This window comes from Arachis stenosperma, chromosome 7 (genome assembly GCF_014773155.1).
Source record: "Arachis stenosperma cultivar V10309 chromosome 7, arast.V10309.gnm1.PFL2, whole genome shotgun sequence".
Lineage (NCBI taxonomy): Eukaryota > Viridiplantae > Streptophyta > Magnoliopsida > Fabales > Fabaceae > Arachis > Arachis stenosperma.
The window spans coordinates 73360628-73385789 of NC_080383.1; the positions used below are offsets into that span (position 1 = coordinate 73360628).

At 38.1% G+C, this 25162-nt stretch overlaps 1 non-coding gene across 1 annotated transcript; it reads left to right on the top strand.

The window, feature by feature from the left end:
- The first annotated feature begins 12095 nt into the window (after positions 1-12095).
- Positions 12096-12203, top strand: LOC130942492 (small nucleolar RNA R71). The gene has a single exon (XR_009071060.1). It is a non-coding gene; the product is annotated as a small nucleolar RNA R71 (small nucleolar RNA).
- Positions 12204-25162: the final 12959 nt, after the last annotated feature.

Consider the following 25162-nt stretch of genomic DNA (forward strand, 5'->3'; position numbering starts at 1 on the left):
TTTAAAATTTTGTTAGAATTCAAAAATTAAGAAAAGGAATAAAATTAAAAGTTAAAATTTGAAACAATTAGTTAATTAAAAGAATTTTGAAGAAGAGGAAGGTGATTTTCGAAAATTAGAGAGAGAAAAGTAGTTAGGTGGTTTTGAAAAAGATAAAAAATAGTAAAACAAACAAAAAGTCAATTAGTTAATTGAAAAAGATTTGAAAATCAATTTTGAAAAGATAAGAAGTTAAAAAAGATTTTTGAAATTGATTTTGAAAAAGATATGATTTGAAAAAGATATGTTTGAAAAGATATGATTGAAAATATATGATTGAAAATTATTTTGAAAAAGATTTGAAAAGGAAATTAAAAAGATTTGATTTTTAAAATTAAAGTTGATGATTTGACTAACAAGAAACTAAAAGATATGATTTTAGAATTTTAAAGATTGTGCCTTTCTTAATAGGCAAGTCACAAACTTGAAATTTTTGAATCAAAACATTAATATTAGTAAAGATTTTCGAAAATTTGAAGTAAAAATAGGAAAAAGATTTTGAAAAGTTTTGAAAAAGATTTTTGAAAATTTTCAAAAAATAAAGGAAAAAAATGAAAAAGATTTGATTTTGAAAAAGATTTTGAAAAGATAAATTTTTGAAATTGAAATCTTGACTTGACTAACAAGAAAAAACTTATTTTAAAAATTTTTGACTAAGTCAACCCAAAGATTTCGAAATTTATGTGTGAAATAAGGAAAAGATATTTTTTTGATTTTTTTAATTTAATGAGGAAAGAGACAAACACAAAAATGACTCAAAACATGAAAAATTTTGGATTAAAACAAATGATGCATGCAAGAACACTGTGAATGTCAAGATGAACACCAAGAATATTTTGAAGATCATGATGAACATCAAGAACTTATTTTTGAAAAATTTTCAAGAAAAAAAAACATGCAAGACACCAAACTTAGAAATTTTTAATGCTTAGACACTATGAATTCAAAAAAGTATATGAAAAACAACAAAAGACACAAAACAAGAAAATATGAAGATCAAATAAGAAGACTTATCAAAAACAACTTGAAGATCATAAAGAATGCAATGCATGAATTTTCGGAAATAAATATTTAGAAAAAAATTAAAACATGTAATTGACACCAAACTAAAAACTTGACTCTAGACATAAACAAGAAACACAAAATTTTTGGTTTTTCTGATTTTATTAAATTTTTTTTGGATTTTTTATTTTGAAAATTATTTTGGAAAAACGAAAAAAGAATAAAAAATTTTGAAAGATTTTTGAAAATTTTTTGAAAATAAAATAAAGGCTGAAACATTACTTAATCTAAGCAACAAGATGAACCGTCAGTTGTCCAAACTCGAACAATACCCGGCAACGGTGCCAAAAACTTGGTGCACGAAATTGTGATCTCAATGGCGCCAGCAACTTAGTACGCACAATTGTAATCTCAACTCTTTTTCACAACTTCGCACAACTAACCAGCAAGAGCACTGGGTCGTCCAAGTAATAAACCTTACGTGAGTAAGGGTCGATCCCACGGAGATTGTCGGCTTGAAGAAAGCTATGGTCATCTTGTAGATCTCAGTCAGGCGAATTCAAATTGTTATAGAGTTTTGATAATTAAAAGATAAATAAACATAAAATAAAGATAGAGATACTTATGTAATTCATTGGTGGGAATTTCAGATAAGCGTATGGAGATGCGTTATTTCTTATGAATCTCTGCTTTCCTACTGTCTTCATTCAATCATTCATACTCCTTTCCATGGCAAGCTGTATGTTGGGGATCACCGTTGTCAATGGCTACCTCCCGTTCTCTCAGTGAAAATGGTCCAACTACGGGTTACGTAGGGCTAATTATCTGTCGGTTCTCACTTGTGTCGGAATAAGATCCAATGATCCTTTTGCGTCTGTCACTACACCCAACAGTCATGAGTTTGAAGCTCGTCACAGTCATCCCATTCCAGATCCTACTCGGAATACCACAGACAAGGTTTAGACTTTCCAGATCTCAAGAATGCTGCCAATTGATTCTAGCTTATACCACGAAGACTCTGATCTCACGGAATGGAAGCTCTGTTGTCAGGAGAGGCAACCATACATCGTGAACCAGGAGGCCAAGAGATACACACTCAAGCCATAACATGTAGAAAGGAAGTGATTGTCAGGCACGCGTTCATAAGGGAGAATGACGATGAGTGTCACGGATCATCACATTCATCAAGTTGAAGTGCGAGTGAATATCTTAGAATAAGAATAAGCTTGAATTGAATAGAAGAACAATAGTACTTTGCATTAATTCATGAGGAACAGCAGAGCTCCACACCTTAATCTATGGTGTGTAGAAACTCCACCGTTGAAAATACATAAGTGATAATGATGTTCATTGGCTTCGGCCCCAGAGGGGGAACCAGAATAACCAAGACCAAGGTCTAAGGACTAAATGTCCAAAGATGAAAATACAATAGTAAAAAGTCCTATTTATACTGAACTAGTAACTAAGGTTTACAGAGATAAGTAAATGATGCAGAAATCCACTTCTGGGCCCACTTGGTGTGTGCTTGGGCTGAGCATTAAAGCTTTTATGTGTAGAGACTTTTCTTGGAGTTAAAAGCCAGTTTTTATGCCAGTGTGGGCGTTTAACTGCAGCTTCTTTCCTGTTTCTGGTGTTTAACACCAGAATAGGGCAGGAAGTTGGTGTTTGAACGCCTATTTGCATCGTCAAAACTCAATCAAAGTATGGACTATTATATATTGCTAGAAATTCCAGGATGTCTACTTTCCAACGCAATTGAGAGTGCGCCATTTGGGTTTCTGTAGCTCCAAAAAAACCATTTCGAGTGCAGGGAGGTCAGAATCCAACAACATCAGCAGTCCTTTTTCAGCCTCTGAATCAGATTTTTGCTCAGGTCCCTCAATTTCAACCAGAAAATACCTGAAATCACAGAAAAATACACAAACTCATAGTAAAGTCCAGACATGTGAATTTTGCTTAAAAACTAATAAAAATATACTAAAAAGTAGCTAGATCCTACTAAAAACTATCTAAAAACAATGCCAAAAAGCGTATAAAGTATCCGCTCACCACTTACCTTACCTATTCATGATTGGAGTATAATCCAACAATTACCCAACATAAGATTGCATCTAAACCACCAAAATCATCAAAATTACTCAAAACTCAAACTAATTTCGTGGAAAAGAGGGGAACAGAAAAATAGGTGCAATATATAGAGAGATTTATCAGCTAGTTTAGATAGAATTGAAGAAGACTCTGAGACAAACACGGAGCCACAAACGGCTTGTCAATCGGAGCTCCAGATTGAAAGTTACAAGAATTTAAAGTTTGAAGTGGAATATAAGTTAGGGTTCTCTTACCCTTCTCTATTCTCACCGTGGATTCCCTTTCCAAAAATGAAAACAGAAGTGTTGTGGCTGCAAGGGGGAAGAAAGGGGCTATATGGGATGGGCATTGGGCCCAATATAGGTCCGGTTCAACCAATTTAGTCCGTTTACCCAATTTTGGACCAAAACTTTTAAAATTAGTGTTGAAATTCTTATTTTAATTATTTCTACCTCTTTAAACTATAAAATTTAATTTTCTAATTTTTTTAATTAATTATTACTTTATGGATTAATTATTTATTAATTTTGTGGGTTTGACATCCTGTTTCTCAAAGTTTTCCAAAGTAAAAGCCTCTGAGGCAACAAGATATACAAAAGAGAGAGATACTATAACAAAATAAAGCAAAAGATAAAACTTGAGCCATCTTCCACTTTGTCACCATCCGCACCTTACTGAGGTGGGTTGCGATCTATACCTGAAAAAGAACAACAACATATGGTATGAGAATCAGGAGTTCTCAGTATGGTAACAGTATCCAATAGATAAGATATAAAGTTTTGGGAAGTCAAAGGCAATCCTAGAACTTTAAATCGATATAAAATTCAACTTATAAATAAATCTCAAACCATAAAGGATTATCTAACTTAAGAATTTTCTACTATGCAAAATACTACTGTCCCACAGCCTTCGCCAACCTATCCTCTATGCAATCACATCGCCACTGCCTACTGAGCCTCCTCAATCCCAGCAAAAAAACACAAATAGATGCAAGCAAGTAAAACACAAGTAATGAGCATATACTGCAAGTAATAAAATTAGCAAGTAAACATATTATTCAAGTTGGCACAATGCAAGTATACAAATCAAACAAACACATGAAAATGCATATGATGAATTCCTGTCCTATTGGCCGGAATATCACTTGTCGGTTCAACTGCCAACCCGACCATCCCCTCGGGATGTCGCCTTTTTGTCACGAATATATAATTGCACCCTGGGATATAGTGTCTTAACACACTTTTACTGGATATAGTGCCTGAGTACACTCTTGTGACAAAAAAGATGCGAGCGGGAAACACTGCCTCAGACCTCACATCTCAACGTAAGCGGAATTAACCACCATCCTTACACCGGTGCCGCAAACTTGATAAGCAAAACTAACCACCGTCTATGCTAGGCGCATAGCGACTTACCAATCATAGTATATCAGAATATATATCCAGTTCAGTGATCACTTCTCATTCTCATCAATTTCAACAGCCTCAATCTTTCATTCTTAATTCATTATCAACGCAACACTCTGCCAATTTGCTTTAGTTATTCCATCCAAGAACTCTCTAAGCCTAAGTCACCGTCTCTAATCTCATAACAGAAAATATCTAATTAAGTCTACTCATTGTACTCTCCCTTGTCCGAAAACCTAAAACCTAAATACTAGCTAGGGATCCTAAATAGTAATTACATAGGTTTAGAAAGCTAAAGGAGTACTTTAAAATTCAAAAATTACAATTTCAACAAAACAGGGGTCACGTGTATGTATGCCTATTTTTGCATACGCATGAGTGTGAAAACAACAATGTCGCATACGTCCACGTACACGAGCACTTGAAACAGAATTGGGGTCCCGCATACACACGTTATCGGTCGTGTACGCATGAGTGTAAGATGGGCATTTTCATGTACGCACACCTGTTCCACGTACGCATGCCTCCAAATTTTTCAAAAAAGTTGTTTTCATGCATAATTAAGTTTTTTACACCGAACTTTAAACACACATAACTCCTTCGTTAAAAATCATTTTTCACCCTTCTTCGAATGGCATAAACTACACAAACCCAATTTTCCTTCAAAACAAGTTCCATAAAATTTGAGCATCCAGGAACCAAGTTATGAACCGTTGAAGTTTGTCAAAAATAGGATTTTACCAAAACTTGCAAAATCCTCTAGTTTTCAAAACCCTCAAACCAAAACCAAACCAACCATACCCAAATCAATACCAAAAACAATCCTCAATCATTTTTCAAGCATTCTAACACTTAAACCATTCAATAATTTTCACAATTCAACCTAATATCACATCAATAATCCTCAATTTCTATTAATTCTCATCAACACCAATATTTATCATTCAATGCTCATCAATAATCATCATCAAAATCATAAACTATCATTCATTCTATATCATCACAACAACTTCCATCTACGAACTCATTCAATAATCACATATCATACGTATTTGCAAACCTCATAATAATTCAATCATTCATGCAAATTCAACCTATCTTAAGGCAAGTAACCTAAGTCTCACACAACATTACATATTAACTAAAGAAAACTGAAATCATAGCTTGGCCAATTTTTTCCGAGCTTGAAACACCAAAATGCAGTCACCAAGCATAATTGACATGCGAAATTGTGAACTATACTTTTTCACAACTCTCATAATCCCTGGTAATGGCTCCAAAAACTTGGTGCGCCTAATACCATGGCATTACACAACTTCGCACGACTAACCAGCAAGTGCACTGGGTCGTCCAAGTAATAAACCTTACGTGAGTAAGGGTCGATCCCACGGAGATTGTTAGTATTGAAGCAAGCTATGGTCATCTTGTAAATCTTAGTCAGGCAAACTCAAATGTATATGATGATGAACGAAAATAACATAAAGATAAGGATAGTGATACTTATGTATATCATTGGTGTAAGAGCTTCAGACAAGTGTATGAAGATGCCTTCCCTTCCGTCTCTCTGCTTTCCTACTGTCTTCATCCAACCCTTCTTACTCCTTTCCATGGCAAGCTCGTATAGGGTCTCACTGTTGTCAGCAGCTACCTCCCATCCTCGCAGTGAAAGCTAATGCTCAATACTCTGTCACAGTACGGCCAATCACCGGTTCGGTTCCCTCCCCTACCGGAATAGAATAACTCTTTTGCGTCTGTCACTAACGCCCAGTAGGTTACAGGTTTGAAGCACGTCACAGTCATTCAGTCATTGAATCCTACTCAGAATACCACAGACAAGGTTAGACCTTCCGGATTCTCTTGAATGCTGCCATCAGTTCTTGCCTATACCACGAAGACTCTGATCTCACGGAATGGCTGGCTCGTTTGTCAGGCGAGCACTCGGTTGTCAGGCGATCAACCATGCATCATGCAATCAGAAATCCAAGAGATATTCACTAAGCCTCAGATGCTTGTAGAACAAGAATGGTTGTCAGTCACCTTGTTCATGGGTGAGAATGGTGATGGGCGTCAATCATCACCTTCATCATGTTGAAGAACAAGTGATATCTTGGTAAAAGAACAAGCGGAATTTGAATGAAAGAACAATAGTAATTGCATTAATACTCGAGGTACAGCAGAGCTCCACACCTTAATCTATGGTGTGTAGAAACTCCACCGTTGAAAATACATAAGAACAAGGTCTAGGCATGGCCGAATGGCCAGCCTCCCAAAGAGGGTTCAATCATAAAAACATGATCAAAAGCTTTCTCTAAAAGCTCTCTCTACAATAGTAAAAGGTCCTACTTATAAGAAACTAGTAGCCTAGGGTGTACAGAAATGAGTAAATGACATAAAAATCCTTTTCCGGGCCCACTTGGTGTGTGCTTGGGCTGAGCAATGAAGCAATTTCGTGTAGAGACTCTTCTTGGAGTTAAACGCCAGCTTTGGTGCCAGTTTGGGCGTTTAACTCCCATTTGGGTGCCAGTTCCAGCGTTTAACGCTGGGATTTCTTGAGGTGACTTTGAACGCCGGTTTGGGCCATCAAATCTTGGGCAAAGTATGGACTATTATATATTGCTGGAAAGCCCAGGATGTCTACTTTCCAACGCCGTTGAGAGCGCGCCAATTGGGCTTCTGTAGCTCCATAAAATCCACTTCGAGTGCAGGGAGGTCAGAATCCAACAGCATCTGCAGTCCTTTTGAGTCTCTGGATCAGATTTTTGCTCAGGTCCCTCAATTTCAGCCAGAAAATACCTGAAATCACAGAAAAACACACAAACTCATAGTAAAGTCCAGAAAAGTGAATTTTAATTAAAAACTAATAAAAATATACTAAAAACTAACTATATCATATCAAAAACATACTAAAAATAATGCCAAAAAGTATACAAATTATCCGCTCATCACAACACCAAACTTAAATTGTTGCTTGTCCCCAAGCAACTGAAAATCAAATAAGATAAAAAGAAGAGAACATGCAATGAACTCCAAAAACATCTATGAAGATCAGTATTAATTAGATGAGCGGGGCTTTTATCTTTTTGTCTCTGAATAGTTTTGGCATCTCACTCTATCCCTTGTAATTCAGAATGATTGGCTTCTTTAGGAACTCAGAATCCAGATAGTGTTAATGATTCTCCTAGTGAGGTATGATGATTCTTGAACATAGCTATTTATTGAGTCTTGGCTGTGGCCCAAAGCACTCTGTCTTCCAGTATTACCACCGGATACATACATGCCACAGACACATAATTGGGTGAACCTTTTCAGATTGTGACTCAGCTTTGCTAAAGTCCCCAATTAGAGGTGTCCAGGGTTCTTAAGCACACTCTTATTTGCCTTGGATCACAAATTTATTCTTTCTTTTGATTCTTTCTTTCTTTCTTTTTCTTCTTTTTTTTCTTTTTTTCTTTTTTTTTCTTCTTCTTTTTTTTCGGTTTTTTTTTTTTGAAATGCTTTTTCTTGCTTCAAGAATCATTTTATTGATTTTTCAGATCCTCAGTAACATGTCTCCTTTTTCATCATTCTTTCAAGAGCCAACATTCATGAACCACAAATTCAAAAGACATATGCACTGTTCAAGCATACATTCAGAGAACAAAAGTGTTGCCACCACATCAAAATAATTAAACTATTATAAAATTCAGAATTCATGCAATTCTTTCCTTTTCAATTAAGCACATTTTTATTGAAGAAAGGTGATGGATTCATAGGACATTCATAACTTTAAGGCATAGACACTAAGACACTAATGATCACAAGACACAAACATGGATAACCATAAGCATAAAAATCGAAAAACAGAAGAATAAAGAGCAAGGAAATCAAGGAACGGGTCCACCTTAGTGATGGCGGCTCTTTCTTGCTCTTGAAGATCCTATGGAGTGCTTGAGCTCCTCAATGTCTCTTCCTTGTCTTTGTTGCTCCTCCCTCATGATTCTTTGGTCTTCTCTAATTTCATGAAGGATGATGGAGTGTTCTTGATGCTCCACCCTCAGTTGTCCCATGTTGGAACTCAATTCTCCTAGGGAGGTGTTTAATTGCTCCCAATAATTTTGTGGAGGAAAGTGCATCCCTTGAGGAATCTTAGGGATCTCATGGTGAGAGGGGTCTCTTGTGTACTCCATCCTTTTCTTGGTGATGGGCTTGTCCTCATCAATGGGGATATCTCCCTCTATGTCAACTCCAACTGAATAACAGAGGTGACAGATGAGATGAGGAAAGGCTAACCTTGCCAAAGTGGAGGTCTTGTCCGCCACCTTGTAGAGTTCTTGGGCTATAACCTCATGAACTTCTATTTCTTCTCCAATCATGATGCTATGGATCATGATGGCCCGGTCTATGGTAACTTCGGACCGGTTGCTAGTGGGAATGATTGAGCGTTGTATGAACTCTAACCATCCTCTAGCCACGGGCTTGAGGTCATGCCTTCTCAATTGAACCGGCTTTCCTCTTGAATCTTGCTTCCATTGTGCGCCCTCTTCACATATGGTTGTGAGGACTTGGTCCAACCTTTGATCAAAGTTGACCCTTCTAGTGTAAGGATGCTCATCTCCTTGCATCATAGGCAAGTTGAACGCCACCCTCACACTCTCCGGACTAAAAATCCAAGTATTTCCCCCGAACCATAGTGAGATAATTCTTTGGATTCGGGTTCACACTTTGGTCATGGTTCTTTGTGATCCATGCATTGGCATAGAACTCTTGAACCATCAAGATTCCGACTTGTTGAATGGGGTTGGTGAGTACTTCCCAACCTCTTCTTCGGATCTCATGGCGGATCTCCGGATATTCACCCTTTTTGAGTGAAAAGGGGACTTCGGGGATCACCTTCTTCAAGGCCACAACTTCATAGAAGTGGTCTTGATGCACCCTTGAGAGGAATCTATCCATCTCCCATGACTCAGAGGTGGAAGCTTTTGCCTTCCCTTTCCTCTTTCTAGAGGTTTCTCCGGCCTTGGATGCCATAATGGTTATGAAAAAGCAATGCTTTTACCACACCAAACTTAAAATGTTTGCTCGTCCTCGAGCAAAAGAAGAAAGAAGGGGGTAGAAGAAGAAGAAATGAGGAAGAGGGAGATGGTGGTGTATTCGGCCAATAAGGGGGAAGAAAGGGTGTTTAGGTTGTGTGAAAATGAAGAGTTGAAGAAGGGTATTTATAGGAGAGAAGGGGGTAAAGGTTCGGCCATTATGGGTGGGTTTGGGAGGTAAAGTGGTTTGAATTTGAAGGGTGAGGTTGGTGGGGTTTTATGAAGGATGGATGTGAGTGGTGAAGAGAAAGATGGGATTTGATAGGTGAGGGGTTTTTGGGGAAGAGGTGTTGAGGTGATTGGTGAATGGGGGAAGAAGAGAGAGAGTGATGGTAGGGTCCTGTGGGGTCCACAGATCCTGTAGTGTCAAGGAAAAGTCATCCCTGCACCAAATGTTGCTCAAAATCACGTTTTGAGCCATTTCTGGCGTTAAACGCCGGGCTGGTGCCCATTCCTGGCGTTTAACGCCAGGTTCTTACCCTTTACTGGCGTTTAACGCCAGTCTGGTGCCCCTTTCTGGCGTTAAACGCCCAGAATGGTGCCAGACTGGGCGTTAAACGCCCAACAGCTAGCATTACTGGCGTTTGAACGCCAGTTTCTTCTCCTCCAGGGTGTGCTGTTTTTCTTCCTGTTTTTCATTCTGTTTTTGCTTTTTTTCATTGTTTTTGTGACTTCTTATGATCATCAACCTACAAAAAAGATAAAATAACAAAAGAAAATAATTAATTATAAAACATTGGGTTGCCTCCCAACAAGCGCTTCTTTTAATGTCATTAGCTTGACAGAGGGCTCTCATGGAGCCTCAGAAATGCTCAGAACCGTGTTGAAACCTCCCAACATCAAACTTAGAGTTTGAATGTGGGGTTTCAACACCAAACTTAGAGTTTGGTTGTAGCCTCCCAACACCAGACTTAGAGTTTGACTGTGGGGGCTCTGTTTGGCTCTGTTTTGAGAGGAGCTCTTCATGCTTCCTCTCCATGATGACAGAGGGATATCCTTGGGCCTTAAACACCAAGGATTTTTCATTCACTTGAATGATTAACTCTCCTCTGTCAACATCAATCACAGCCTTTGCTGTGGCTAGGAAGGGTCTGCCAAGGATGATGGATTCATCCATGCACTTCCCAGTCTCTAGGACTATGAAATCAGTAGGAATGTACTGGTCTTCAACTTTAACCAGAACATTCTCTACAAGTCCATGGGCTTGTTTTCTTGAGTTGTCTGTCATCTCTAATGAGATTCTTGCAGCTTGCACCTCAAAGATCCCTAATTTCTCCATTACAGAGAGGGGCATGAGGTTTACACTTGACCCTAAGTCACACAAGGCCTTCTTGAAGGTCATGGTGCCTATGGTACAAGGTATAGAAAATTTCCCAGGATCCTGCCTCTTTTGAGGCAGTTTCTGCCTAGACAAGTCATCCAGTTCTTTGGTGAGCAAGGGTGGTTCATCCTCCCAAGTCTCATTTCCAAATAACTTATCATTTAGCTTCATGATTGCTCCAAGGTATTTAGCAACTTGCTCTTCAGTGACATACTCATCCTCTTCAGAGGAAGAATACTCATCAGAGCTCATGAATGGCAGAAGTAAGTCCAAGGGAATCTCTATGGTCTCAATTTGAGCCTCAGATTCCCATTGTTCCTCATTGGGGAACTCATTGGAGGTTAGTGCACGCCCACTGAGGTCTTCCTCAGTGGCGTCCTCCTCCTCTCTTTCCTCCCAGAATTCGGCCATGTTAATGGCTTTGCACTCTCCTTTTGGATTTTCTTCTGTATTACTTGGGAGAGTGCTAGGAGGGAGTTCAGTAACTTTCTTGCTCAGCTGACCCACTTGTCCTTCCAAATTTCTGATGGAGGACCTTGTTTCATTCATGAAACTTTGAGTGGTCTTTATTAGATCAGAGACCATTATTGCTAAGTCAGAAGTATTCTGCTTAGAACTCTCTGTCTGTTGCTGAGAAGATGATGGAAAAGGCTTGTTGTTGCCAGGCCTGTTTCTTCCACCATTATTGTTATTGAAACCTTGTTGAGGTCTCTCTTGATTCTTCCATGAGAAATTTGGGTGATTTCTCCATGAAGAATTATAGGTGTTTCCATAGGGTTCTCCTAGGTAATTCACCTCTTCCATTGAAGGGTTCTCAGGATCATAGGCTTCTTCCTCAGATGAAGCTTCCTTAGTACTGTTTGGTGCATTTTGCATTCCAGACAGACTTTGAGAGATCAAATTGACTTGTTGAGTCAATATCTTGTTCTGAGCCAATATGGCATTCAGAGTGTCAATCTCAAGAACTCCTTTCTTCTGACTAGTCCCATTGTTCACAGGATTCCTTTCAGAAGTGTACATGAATTGGTTATTTGCAACCATTTCAATTAGCTCTTGAGCTTCTGCAGGCGTCTTCTTCAGATGAAGAGATCCTCCAGCAGAGCTATCCAAGGACATCTTAGATAGTTCAGAGAGACCATCATAGAAAATACCTATGATGCTCCATTCAGAAAGCATGTCTGAAGGACATCTTCTGATTAATTGTTTGTATCTTTCCCAAGCTTCATAGAGGGATTCTCCATCCTTCTGTCTGAAGGTTTGGACTTCCACTCTAAGCTTACTCCATCTTTGTGGTGGAAAGAACTTTGCCAAGAAGGCATTGACTAGCTTTTCCCAAGAGTCCAGGCTTTCTTTAGGTTGAGAATCCAACCATATTCTAGCTCTGTCTCTTACAGCAAAAGGGAATAGCATCAGTCTATAGACCTCAGGGTTAACCCCATTAGTCTTGACTGTGTCACAGATTTGCAAGAATTCAGCTAAAAACTGATGAGGATCTTCCATTGGAAGTCCATGGAACTTGCAATTCTGTTGCATTAGAGAAACTAATTGAGGCTTAAGCTCAAAGTTGTTTGCTCCAATGGCAGGGATAGAGATGCTTCTCCCATAGAAGTCGGGAGTAGGTGCAGTAAAGTCACCCAGCACCTTCCTTGCATTGTTGGTATTGTTGTTGTTTTCGGCTGCCATGGGTTCTTCTTCTTTGAAGAATTCGGTCAGGTCTTCTAAAGAGAGTTGTGCTTTGGCTTCTCTTAGCTTTCTCTTCAAGGTCCTTTCAGGTTCAGGATCAGCTTCAACAAGAATGCCTTTGTCTCTGCTTCTGCTCATATGAAAGAGAAGAGAAAAAGAAAATGTGGAATCCTCTATGTCACAGTATAGAGATTCCTTGAAGTGTCAGAGGAAAAGAGAAATAGTAAGAAGAAGGAGAAGAAGAATTCGAACTTTAATTGGATAAGGTTCGAATTGTGCATTTAGAAGGAGTAGTACTCCATAAATAGAAGGATGTGGGAAGGAGGGAAGAGAATTTTCGAAAATTCAATCAAAAGATTTTGAAAACATTTTGAAAATTTGATTAAAAAATTTCGAAAATTCAAAGTGAGAAAGAAATCAAGTGATTTTTGAAAAAGAATTTGAAATTAGAAATAAAAAAGATTTGATTGAAAACTAATTTGAAAAATATGTGATTAAAAAGATTTGATTGAAAAGTTATGGTTTTAAAAAGATGTGATTGAGAAGATATGATTTGAAAACAGTTTTAAAAGATATGATTTGAAAACAATTTGAAAAGATATGATTTGAAAACAATTTGAAAAGATATGATTTTAAAAATTAATGACTTACCTAACAAGAAAAGATATGATTCAAACATAAAACCTTCCTTAATAGAAAAGGCAAAAAATGTTCAATCAAATCATTAATTGTTAGTAAGTATCTTTGAAAAAGGAAAGAAATTGATTTTGAAAACATTTGATTGAAAAGATATGATTTGAAAAGATTTGATTTTGAAAAACTTGAAAAAAATTGATTTGAAAACAAAATCTTCCTCCTGGCACCATCCTGGCGTTAAACGCCCAGAATGGTATACATTCTGGCGTTTAACGCCCAAAATGCACCCTTTTTGGGCGTTAAACGCCCAACCAGGTGCCCTGGCTGGCGTTTAAACGCCAGTCTGCCTTCTTCACTGGGCATTTTTGAATGCTCAGCTTTTTCTGTATAATTCCTCTGCAGTGTGTTCTGAATCTTCAATCCCTTGTATCATTGACTTGAAAAGACACAAATTAGAAATATTTTTGGATTTTTAATAATCAAAATGCAACAAGAATCAAATAATAATGCATGCAAGACACCAAACTTAGCAGTTTGTATACTACTGACACTAATGAACTGAAAATGCATATGAGACACATAAAATACTCAAGTCAATAGAATTCAAAGATCAAAACAAAGAAATATATGCATGGATTCGAAAATTATAACAAAAACATGCAATTGACACCAAACTTAGGATGAGACACTAGACTTAAACAAGAAATATTTTTGAATTTTATGATTTTTTTTTTATTTTTTTGTGTTTTTTCAAAAATTAAGTAGAAAAAGAAGGTATCAAAATTCTTAATGAGAATTCCAGGAATCAGTGCAATGCTAGTCTAAGACTCCGGTCCAGGAATTAGACATGGCTTCACAGCCAGCCAAGCTTCCAAAGAAAGCTTCGGTCCAAAACACTAGACATGACCAAAGGTCAGCCAAGCCTTAGCAAATCACTGCTCCAAAAGCAAGATTGATACGAAATCAACAAGCTCTTGTGGTGATAAGTTGAAACCTCGGTCCAATCAGATTAGACATGGCTTCTCAGCCAGCCAGATTTCAACAAATCATCATGAAACTCTAGAATTCATCTTCAAGAATTTCGAAAAAAAAAATACCTAATCTAAGCAACAAGATGAACCGTCAGTTGTCCAGCCTGAACAATCCCGGGCAATAACACCAAAAATTTGATGTTGTTGCCGGATCTTGGCTCTGATGTTACCAAAGACTTGCTCAAAACTAGAACAATCCCCGGCAACGGCGCCAAAAACTTGACATGCGAAATTGTGAACTATACTTTTTCACAACTCTCATAATCCCTGGTAATGGCTCCAAAAACTTGGTGCGCCTAATACCATGGCATTACACAACTTCGCACGACTAACCAGCAAGTGCACTGGGTCGTCCAAGTAATAAACCTTACGTGAGTAAGGGTCGATCCCACGGAGATTGTTAGTATTGAAGCAAGCTATGGTCATCTTGTAAATCTTAGTCAGGCAAACTCAAATGTATATGATGATGAACGAAAATAACATAAAGATAAGGATAGTGATACTTATGTATATCATTGGTGTAAGAGCTTCAGACAAGTGTATGAAGATGCCTTCCCTTCCGTCTCTCTGCTTTCCTACTGTCTTCATCCAACCCTTCTTACTCCTTTCCATGGCAAGCTCGTATAGGGTCTCACTGTTGTCAGCAGCTACCTCCCATCCTCGCAGTGAAAGCTAATGCTCAATACTCTATCACAGTACGGCCAATCACCGGTTCGGTTCCCTCCCCTACCGGAATAGAATAACTCTTTTGCGTCTGTCACTAACGCCCAGTAGGTTACAGGTTTGAAGCACGTCACAGTCATTCAGTCATTGAATCCTACTCAGAATACCACAGACAAGGTTAGACCTTCCGGATTCTCTTGAATGCTGCCATCAGTTCTTGCCTATACTACGAAGACTCTGATCTCACGGAATGGCTGGCTCGTTTGTCAGGCGAGCACTCGGTTGTCAGGCGATCAACCATGCATCATGCAATCAGAAATCCAAGAGATATTCACTAAGCCTCAGATGCTTGTAGAACAAGAATGGTTGTCAGTCACCTTGTTCATGGGTGAGAATGGTGATGGGCGTCAATCATCACCTTCATCATGTTGAAGAACAAGTGATATCTTGGTAAAAGAACAAGCGGAATTTGAATGAAAGAACAATAGTAATTGCATTAATACTCGAGGTACAGCAGAGCTCCACACCTTAATCTATGGTGTGTAGAAACTCCACCGTTGAAAATACATAAGAACAAGGTCTAGGCATGGCCGAATGGCCAGCCTCCCAAAGAGGGTTCAATCATAAAAACATGATCAAAAGCTTTCTCTAAAAGCTCTCTCTACAATAGTAAAAGGTCCTACTTATAAGAAACTAGTAGCCTAGGGTGTACAGAAATGAGTAAATGACATAAAAATCCTTTTCCGGGCCCACTTGGTGTGTGCTTGGGCTGAGCAATGAAGCAATTTCGTGTAGAGACTCTTCTTGGAGTTAAACGCCAGCTTTGGTGCCAGTTTGGGCGTTTAACTCCCATTTGGGTGCCAGTTCCAGCGTTTAACGCTGGGATTTCTTGAGGTGACTTTGAACGCCGGTTTGGGCCATCAAATATTGAGCAAAGTATGGACTATTATATATTGCTGGAAAGCCCAGGATGTCTACTTTCCAACGCCGTTGAGAGCGCGCCAATTGGGCTTCTGTAGCTCCAGAAAATCCACTTCGAGTGCAGGGAGGTCAGAATCCAACAGCATCTGCAGTCCTTTTGAGTCTCTGGATCAGATTTTTGCTCAGGTCCCTCAATTTCAGCCAGAAAATACCTGAAATCACAGAAAAACACACAAACTCATAGTAAAGTCCAGAAAAGTGAATTTTAATTAAAAACTAATAAAAATATACTAAAAACTAACTATATCATATCAAAAACATACTAAAAATAATGCCAAAAAGTATACAAATTATCCGCTCATCAATAATCCACATACTCCAATCCCCCAAATCAACTTCAATCAATAAGAATTCAATCTAGTTTCACACAAATTACTAAAATTAACACTAGAGTTCACATATATGACAAACCACAAGGGCATAGAGTTTTCTTACCTTACCCACTGTGGATAAAATCTAACAATAACTCAATGCTAGATTATATCTAAACAACCAAAATCACAAAATCTACTCAATCACTATAGCCAAAAATGAAAAAATATATGGAAGAGAGAACTGGGCAAGAAATTAAAAGTTTCTTACCACTTTATTTATATGAAATCAAAGATCTCAACAAGACTTTCATGGCTGTAAATGGCACGCCAATCAAAACTCTGTAACGCGAGTTATGACCGATTTAGTATTGAAGTGAATAGTAAAACCCTCTCTCAAATCTCAGTTGCACTCTTCCTCTCAAAGTGATGAAATGAGGTTGAGTTGCCTCTTTAGTGAACTTATATATATTAGACTTGGGCCAAACTTTGGTTTGGTCCAACTGGTTTGCATTTTTTGTTCGTTTGGCCTAACTTCAGACCAAAACCTTTAGAATAAGTGTTTGATTTTCTATTCCGAATATTTTTATAAGTATTTCTGTAGTTTTATTTTCTCATACACAGTTCCGTACAGGCTTAAGCCGATACTGTCGGCTAAATTATCGGTACGTATTTTTACGTATTTTTTTTTATAGAAAATTACATTTTCCCACTTGAAAAATTCACTGAATCCAATTCTCAGCTTTAAAATTTTAAATTAACATTTCTAAATTTTTCAACATATTCCGAACATTTAAATTATTATTTTATTCTAATTAAACAACTAATAATTTTCCGGTTTTTACATAAATCGTTGGTGTAGTAATTAAAATTTAAAAAATGAAATAAATTAATTTTGATACTGACACTAAGATTGTTAGTAACATATTTATTAAATTGATTTTTAAAATTAATAATTTAATTGTTAGAAATGGTCTAAATGTTGGTACAGTAATTAAACTAAAAAATTAAAATATTTACACATTAATTTTTAAAATTAATAGTTATCGATAAATATAAAACCACAAGCAATGTCATTTGACACGACAAGCCATCAGTATGAGTGTACGACTATACTCTTTTCAGGAGGATTAATATGATCTCTCCTGTTCAGGTGCAAACAACTCATGATCAAGATAATTCACCTGTACATTTCTATGAAAATGAAAAACATGTCTATATTTCTCATATAAATGGCCACTTCATATGGGATGTTGATCCCTTCATGTGTGATTCCGACTGTGACTGCGCTGACCAATGGAATGACATTGATGATGAAGAATATGATATGCAGCGAAGAAACAAGAAAAAGAAAAAAAGGCCATAGCAAGCTCCTTGCTCATATAAGAGACCTGAGCCCCCTAATGATGCAGAAATGACACCAAAGCTCATGAAGAACAGATTGTCCTAAAAAGGTTTTATAGATTATTTTTATCAGTCAGTCAAAATAATTTCATGCATTGCAACCCTCAGATCTTATGAAGAAGAATTTTCACCTTTAGTGACTCAGACTGATGAAAAGAAAATCACTAGAAGACCTTATGTAATTCCCCAAGAGATTACTCCACATGGACATCATGCAACAACTCCTTAAGAGGGAGTCCTTAATTGGCACACAGATAATGCAGTCAGTCAAAATAAAGTATTACTCCATATAGATCAGACTCTTGATGCTCTTGTGAAAAAAACTGAAGGCCTTTCAGCACAACTAGATTTTATGGCAAAATAAGTTGCTGAACTCAGAAACCGGTTCTCAGCACAGGCTTTTCAGCTTGACCAATAACTTAAAACCTATATTGATAATAGGTACTTTGGCCCAGAGTTCCACAAGAAAAGTAGAAAACTGGACCAAGTTAAAGCCCAACTTCGTCAGATTAAGATGGACAGAGATAAAATAGCTGCACCTCAGGCTTTGGCTATCGACCCATTATCCATGTACCCTAAACTATATCCAATATTCACATATTTTATTTTTCTCAACATATCACCACCTGAAACCCCAGATTATGAATCCATTTTCAAACCTACTTATCATTTAGCAAGACAAGCCAACACCAAAAAATCTGTCTCTCCTCAAGAACAACATACATTTTTTATCTCAGCCACAGCCACCTCTCCAACCCAGACCTCATCCTCCTTGGAAGACAGAAAATTTTTTCAGAGAAGATACATTCTTTATCAAAGAAGGGTCACATGTCCCAGGCCGAACAATTAATACCCTTACTCTGGATAATCAATCACACAGTAAAGAAATCACTGATGAGTCTGGTGACAAAACTGCTGAATCTACTGAAGAAACTGCTAAATGGTTCAAAGAAAACTATGAAGCAGACCTTTTAGCAATAGCCATGGTCAACCCTGTAGAAGAAGAAGAGGAAGAAATAACTTCTGAAAGGGATGAACCAGCAGCTTCAGTTAATCCTCCACATACAATATCTTCTAAAGTAAAAACTGCTAACAAATGGTTCACCTTTGATGATATCCCAGCATCAAGATACAGAGAAAGATTAAATGAATTTGGTGCTTGGATTGAAACTATCATGGCCAATCCAAATCTTTCAAGCAGACAAGTCCTTGTATATTTTATAAATCGGATGACTGGCAATCTCCGAGAATGGGTTAACAACCTTTCTGAGTATGAAAGACTCCAACTCATTAATAGTACTCATTCTTAGTTTTTGGGAATACTACACCAGAAATTCTTGGGAGATATTACAATTATCCAGAAAAGAAAATATCAAGAATATTTTGAAATGATGTGTTGCTCACTCAATAGAAAGGACTTAGAAAAATATTACAAGAGGATGGCTGCTAAATATTATCCTCTTGGAAGAAATAATAATCCACCACTCAAACAAGTCCTCATGGAATCCTTGCCAGATGAGCTTCAGCTAGAATTACAACGGATGATGATGACTCTTTGCAAAAAAGTAGCAACCACTACCATTGGAGAAATATATCAGCTGGCTCTAGCTGCTCTGGATGAATTGTGTAAACAATAACAAATGTTCAAATGGCTTAATCAAAATTCACGCAAACTCAAAGGAGCATGCAGTAAATTCTACTTGAAGATCAAATGCAAAGAACCAGGCATGTGTGAATGTAAGCCAAAAAAGAAGACACATTGGCAGCCACAATCTAGAACATTCCAACAGAAGACATTCAGAAGGGGTAGAAGAAAGCAAAGATCTTTCTGTTATTTCAAAAGGAGAAAACCCCATTCCAAAAAGTCAAACAAATGCTTCATTTGTGGAAAATAGGGTCACTTTGCTAAATCATGTCCTAATAAAACAAAGAAGAAGATAAAAATGCTTCAATCTTTAATGGATGTAGCCTCCATAGAAGATGAAGAAGATCATGAATCAGTACTTGAAGAACAAGAAAACAAAGATAATGAGACCCAATATGTTTTCCTAGATTTTGAAGGAAGTAGTTCAGAAGAAGACCTCCTACCAAATAGGTCAATTTTTATCATAGCTTCCATCGCTTCCATCACCATAAGAATTCCTAAAGGATCAGACCCCCAAAAGAAGAACTTGGATATCTTGGATCATTAGGAATAAAACAGATTGATGGCACTCCCCGACCTCATTTTGATTTAAAGATCAAGACGTCCATCTATGACAAACCAATAAGAGCTGTTGCACTAATGGACACTGGATCTTGTGCCACTGTCCTAAAACTACATGTCTTACCAAAAGAAATGTGGACACCTTTTTCTAAGAGATTCGCGGTAGCTAACAGTGAAGTCTTCACCATCAATCTCATTTCCAAAAAACTTATTGGATTGGAAATATTTGCAGGTTAGACCACTTGGCTCAGGGTACTGGAAAGTTATCTCCTAGCTAAAGATGTCCTGTTTGGATTTGATGCTTTTTTCCGAACCCATGGACTACATATCAAATCCGCTGGCCTAAGTTACAAAGGGAAGTTCTTGCCTTTTACAGGAATACAAAGCATCCTTGAAATTCAAGAAGCTCCAAAAGAATATAAGGATGTCCAGCAACAACTCCTTAATGCCTGTTGTGACAGTCGTGATCAATTCAACCATCCTACATCTTTGTGGAAAAATCCAATTTTTTATGTTCGCCTTCCTTTTAAAAAGAATGAAGACATCAACCCAACAAAGGTCACACACTCGAGGATGAATACTAAAGATCTCAGGTTGGTAAGAACTGAATGTGCAACCCTTCTTATTCAAGGACTCATTGAACTAACCAATTCTAACTGGGCATGTCAAGCCTTTTATGTTGAAAAAAGGGCCGAGAAAAATAGAGGAAAAAAGAGGATTGTTATTGATTATAATCCACTCAATATCTTATTACACAGAGGCTAAGTGGAGCAAAAATATTCAGCAAGTTTGACTTAAAGGCTGGTTTTTGGCAAATAGGGCTCCATCCTGAAGATAGATACAAAACAATATTTTGTAACCCTGAGGCCCAATATCAGTGGATGGTAATGTCGTTCGGACTCAAAGTAGCCCCATCTCTCTTTCAGAAGGCAATGACCAAAATCTTTGAACCCATTCTACATTCCACACTTATTTACATTGATGACATCCTACTGTTCTCAAAGGATGATGAAGCCCATAAGGCGCTCCTGGCCCAATTCACTCAAATCATCAAAGATCAAGGAATCATTGATGATAAGTCATCATATGATAGTTTTGCAAGCATTTTTCACTTGTTTCATTAGTTTTTATGCACTTTCTTGCATTGTAAGTAAGTAATTTGGAGTGGAATTACATGGTTTATTTGAATCAATCAACCACCCTTTAATTGACACAAAATCATGAAGTTTGAGCTAAAATTAATTGGTTTTTAAGTGAGTTTTAAGCTTTGTGAATTTTGTGATACTTTGATTGGTTGTTTTGATTACTTGTAGGTGAAGAAAAGAAAAAAATAAGAAAAGCGTAGCCTAAGGAGCGTGACCTAAGGAAATAAGAAAAGTCTGGCTGCATTCATCCAACAAGGGCACAAAGCTCTTGCCAAGAGCTTAAAGCTCTTATGGAGAGCTTTCCTTCAAAAAAATCAAAGACCAAGCTCTTGCCAAGAGCCTAGAGCTCTTGCCAAGAGCTTAATCAAGAGCACAAGAAAGAAGGAAGCTAGGCAAGCTCTTGCCCAAAGTAGGGATGGCAAAACTCCCTGAGACGCAAGGCCCTGCGGGGACTGCCCCGAATAGGGATCCGATTGTGGGAAATTTTCCCGGTGGAGATGGGGACGGGGGACAAAATTTCCCCGAGGCAGACGCGGGGACCCGAGTGGGGATCCCCGCCCTATCCCTGGTAATCCCCGAAGTTTATAAATTTACTGAATTGTCCTTAATAGTTTATTTCTTATATATGTTTTTTAGTCATTTCACACACACAAACACACACACATATATATAGAAACCCAAAACTCCTAATCCTCATTTGCATAACTCTTCTTCAATTCAGAAATCTCTAACGTTGTCCATACTCCATCCAACCTCTCTGCAGCCACCCTCTCGCCGCTCTCCCTTCTCACCGTATCGTCACACCTCACCGTGCCATGATCCTCACCGCATCGTGCTCTCTATTTGTGGTGTTCCTTTTCATAACTTTGTCGTCATGTCCATTCTCCTCTCTGTTGTCGCGTCTCCCACCTTGTCCACTTCTCTATCCTCTGGCTTGCCGTTGCATCCCCCATTGCGTCATTTCAAAAGAAGTAACCATCTTGTTGTTTATACTTTTTATTAAAAATCTTGTTATTTTTTATAGAATGGATACTTACACCTCTATTCATATGAAAATTAATAATTAGTTAGATTTATCAGATAGATGAGAAATGGGGTCCCCGCGGGGAATGGGGCCTTGTGGGGAATGGGGATGGGGAGTAATATTCCTCCACGGCGGGGAACAGTGGCAGAGACGGGGAGTAAATCTAGGGGTGAAAATGGGGAGCAGGGAGGCATCCCCCGCCCCTGCCCTGTCCCATTGACATCCTTAGCCCAAAGCTCTTGCTAAGAGCTTTCTCCAAGAGCTTTTTCGTGCTTCTTCAAGGAAAAATCAAGGGAAAAAGAGCTCAATAATGCACTCACCAAGACTTGAACCCAAGACCAAGGGGGAGGGAGGTAGCGCTACCTCACAAGAAAAACAAGCTAAAATTGGCTTGTTTTCACTCCATGGGGTTCGAACTAAGTCCCTCAAGGAAGCAAAGCTTTGGGCGCTACTCTTGTGCCATGAAAAATGGGCAGCTTCTGCACTCCCCAAGGATCGAACCGGGCACCTCAAGGAAGGGAGACTTTGGGCGCTACTCTTGTGCCAAGGAAAATGGCCAGCAAGTGCTTTACCCAAGACTTGAACCATGGACTTCAAGGACAAGTAAAACTCTTGCCAAGAGCTTAAAGCTCTTGCAAAGAGCTTAAAGCTCTTGCAAAGAGCTTTGTTCTCTTGTCACAAGGAAGGAATGTGCGCACACTTTAGCAAGGAAGGGAACCAAAGCTCTTGGTCAAAGCTCTTGCCAAGAGCCGAGCTTTCCCCTGGGAGGTGCACCATGGGCCAAAATCTATCAAAAATCCAAATTAATTCAATTTTTCACCAAATTTTAGAGCCCACCCAAATTCTTAGATCCAAATTAAGAAGTGTATAAATAGATGTTAGTTAGAGGAAATGTATAAATAGATGTTAGTTAGATGTAGAGAGGACTTTTTTTTTGACCTTATTTTTTGACTTTTTGAAATTGTAATTGGAGGACTTGTTCATTTTGCTTCTGTTTTGAATTCTGTTTGCTCTTTTGGGAAACTTCTGCTTGAATTGGAAGGAGAATTGAGTTCTCCTCCTTTGGGCATTCTCGTTTCCTTCTCTGCAAAGCTTGCTTGAGTCTTGGGTGTGAAGAATTGAGAAAATTTTGTCTCAATCTCACCTTAAGATCTCTTTGTTTCTTTTTCTGCATAATTCAAATTTCTCTACTAATTCTCATCTTTCATTTTGCTTGCAATTGTTCTTTGTGTTGGATCAAGGAAGGTAGTGAGATCTAGACTTGATTTTCTAGTCTCTTGACTCCTGAGATCTGACATTTCCTCTCTGTTCATCTGCTGAGGCTTCTTCAAGCTAATTTACTTTTCTGTTTGAGATCTATTTCAATTCAAGTCATCCTTTACTCTTGTTACAATTTACTTTTCCTTGTTTAAATTCTGCAATCCCAGCTCCCTGAGCCCTTTATCATTCAAGCACTTTACATTTCTTACACTTTAAGTTTCTGCAATTTACATTTCTTGCACTCTAAGTTTCTGTCATTTACTTTACTTGTTCTTTAAGATTCAGCACTTTTATTTTCTGTTCTCTTTAATTTACTGCAATTCTTCTTTATCCAATTATAATTCATGCAATTTAGCTTCTGTCAATTACAAGTCACTCAAATCAACTCTTGTTTGCTTGACTAAATCAACCACTAAACTAAAATTGCTCAACCCTTCAATCCCTATGGGATCGACCTCACTCATGTGAGTTATTACTACTTGATGCGACCCGGTACACTTGCCGGTGAGTTTTGTGTTGGATCGTCTTCCACACCATCAATCATGCTATCTAAAAAAGAGCTCCCTTGCTAAAACATAAATTGAGCTCCTCGGGATGGTTTTCAAAGGTGGATTTTTTCAGCCAGGGGATCATATTGCTAAGGAGTTAATCCATTTCTCTGACAAAAACATGATGGTCAAATAAGTTCAACAATTCTTGGGAATCGTAAACTACATCAAAGACTTTATTCCATATGTGACCAGACATACTAGCTAGCTGTCAAAACTCTTGAAAAAAAAACCCACCATGGGGACTTGAGCAACCCACAACTGTCAAAACCCTGAAGAAGATAGCATAAGACCCCCTCCTTTAAAGATTCCTAGCACAGGAAAAAGGATATTGCAGATAGATGCTAGTGTGAATTCTGGGGAGCTATCTTACTTGAGAAAATTAATTGGATAAGATACTAGTGTGCGCATGCTAGTGGAAAGTTCAAAGAATCGAAAAAACACTACCATGCCACTTACAAAGAAATCCTTGTTATCAAACATGGGACAGAAAAATTCAACTTCCACCTCAGTTTTTATCATTTCACTATGGAGATGGATAACATCTCTTTCCCATCAGTGCTAGAAATCAAGAAAAAGATTCTGCCAGACTCTCAGCTCTTGCGATGGAAAGACTGGTTTTTCCGTTATAAATTTGAAGTGAAACACATAAAGGAACACCAAAACACACTTGCTGATTTCCTGTCTAGGCCTACCAGGGAACCAATCCTAAAACCAGTCCATTACATTTTCACTATGAGTACACACAATCCTTCATATACCATTCTATTTTCTGATTGCCTACTTCACAGGAGCCCATACAGAAGAAAGATTGGTCCTTTTCCTCTCAAAGCAAGACCCCAAACAGAGTTTCAAATAGATTACCTAGCCGGACAAACTTTGTTCTACTAGCTATACCAGCTTCTTATCATAACCCAAATCCATCCGAACCCAAGAAACTTTAACATGGATACCCTTTTTTGTACCATGCCAATAATCCAAGGACCTATACCAGAGAAAATGATGAGGTATATCTGTGCTCTCTCTTCCATATATACATGTGCCATTATAGTGCCGATCTTCCCTGTATACCATATCTTGTGTAACAGTACTCAGGCACAATCCCATTTAGTCTGGTTATTCTCTATGTATGCCCCACTTGATGCATGGAGAGGAATAATATAACATGCTCGACCGGCATCGACTGTGAAATAAACCTTCTCATGTAAAATAGAAATTCTGTTGTTTTGTCACTTTACAAAGGAGTTATTTTACTAGGGGAAACCCACACACCATGAACAGAATTGATATTGTTGGATACTCTACCATGTGGCCCACAGATGAAAAGAGAGTCTTGAATGCCTTA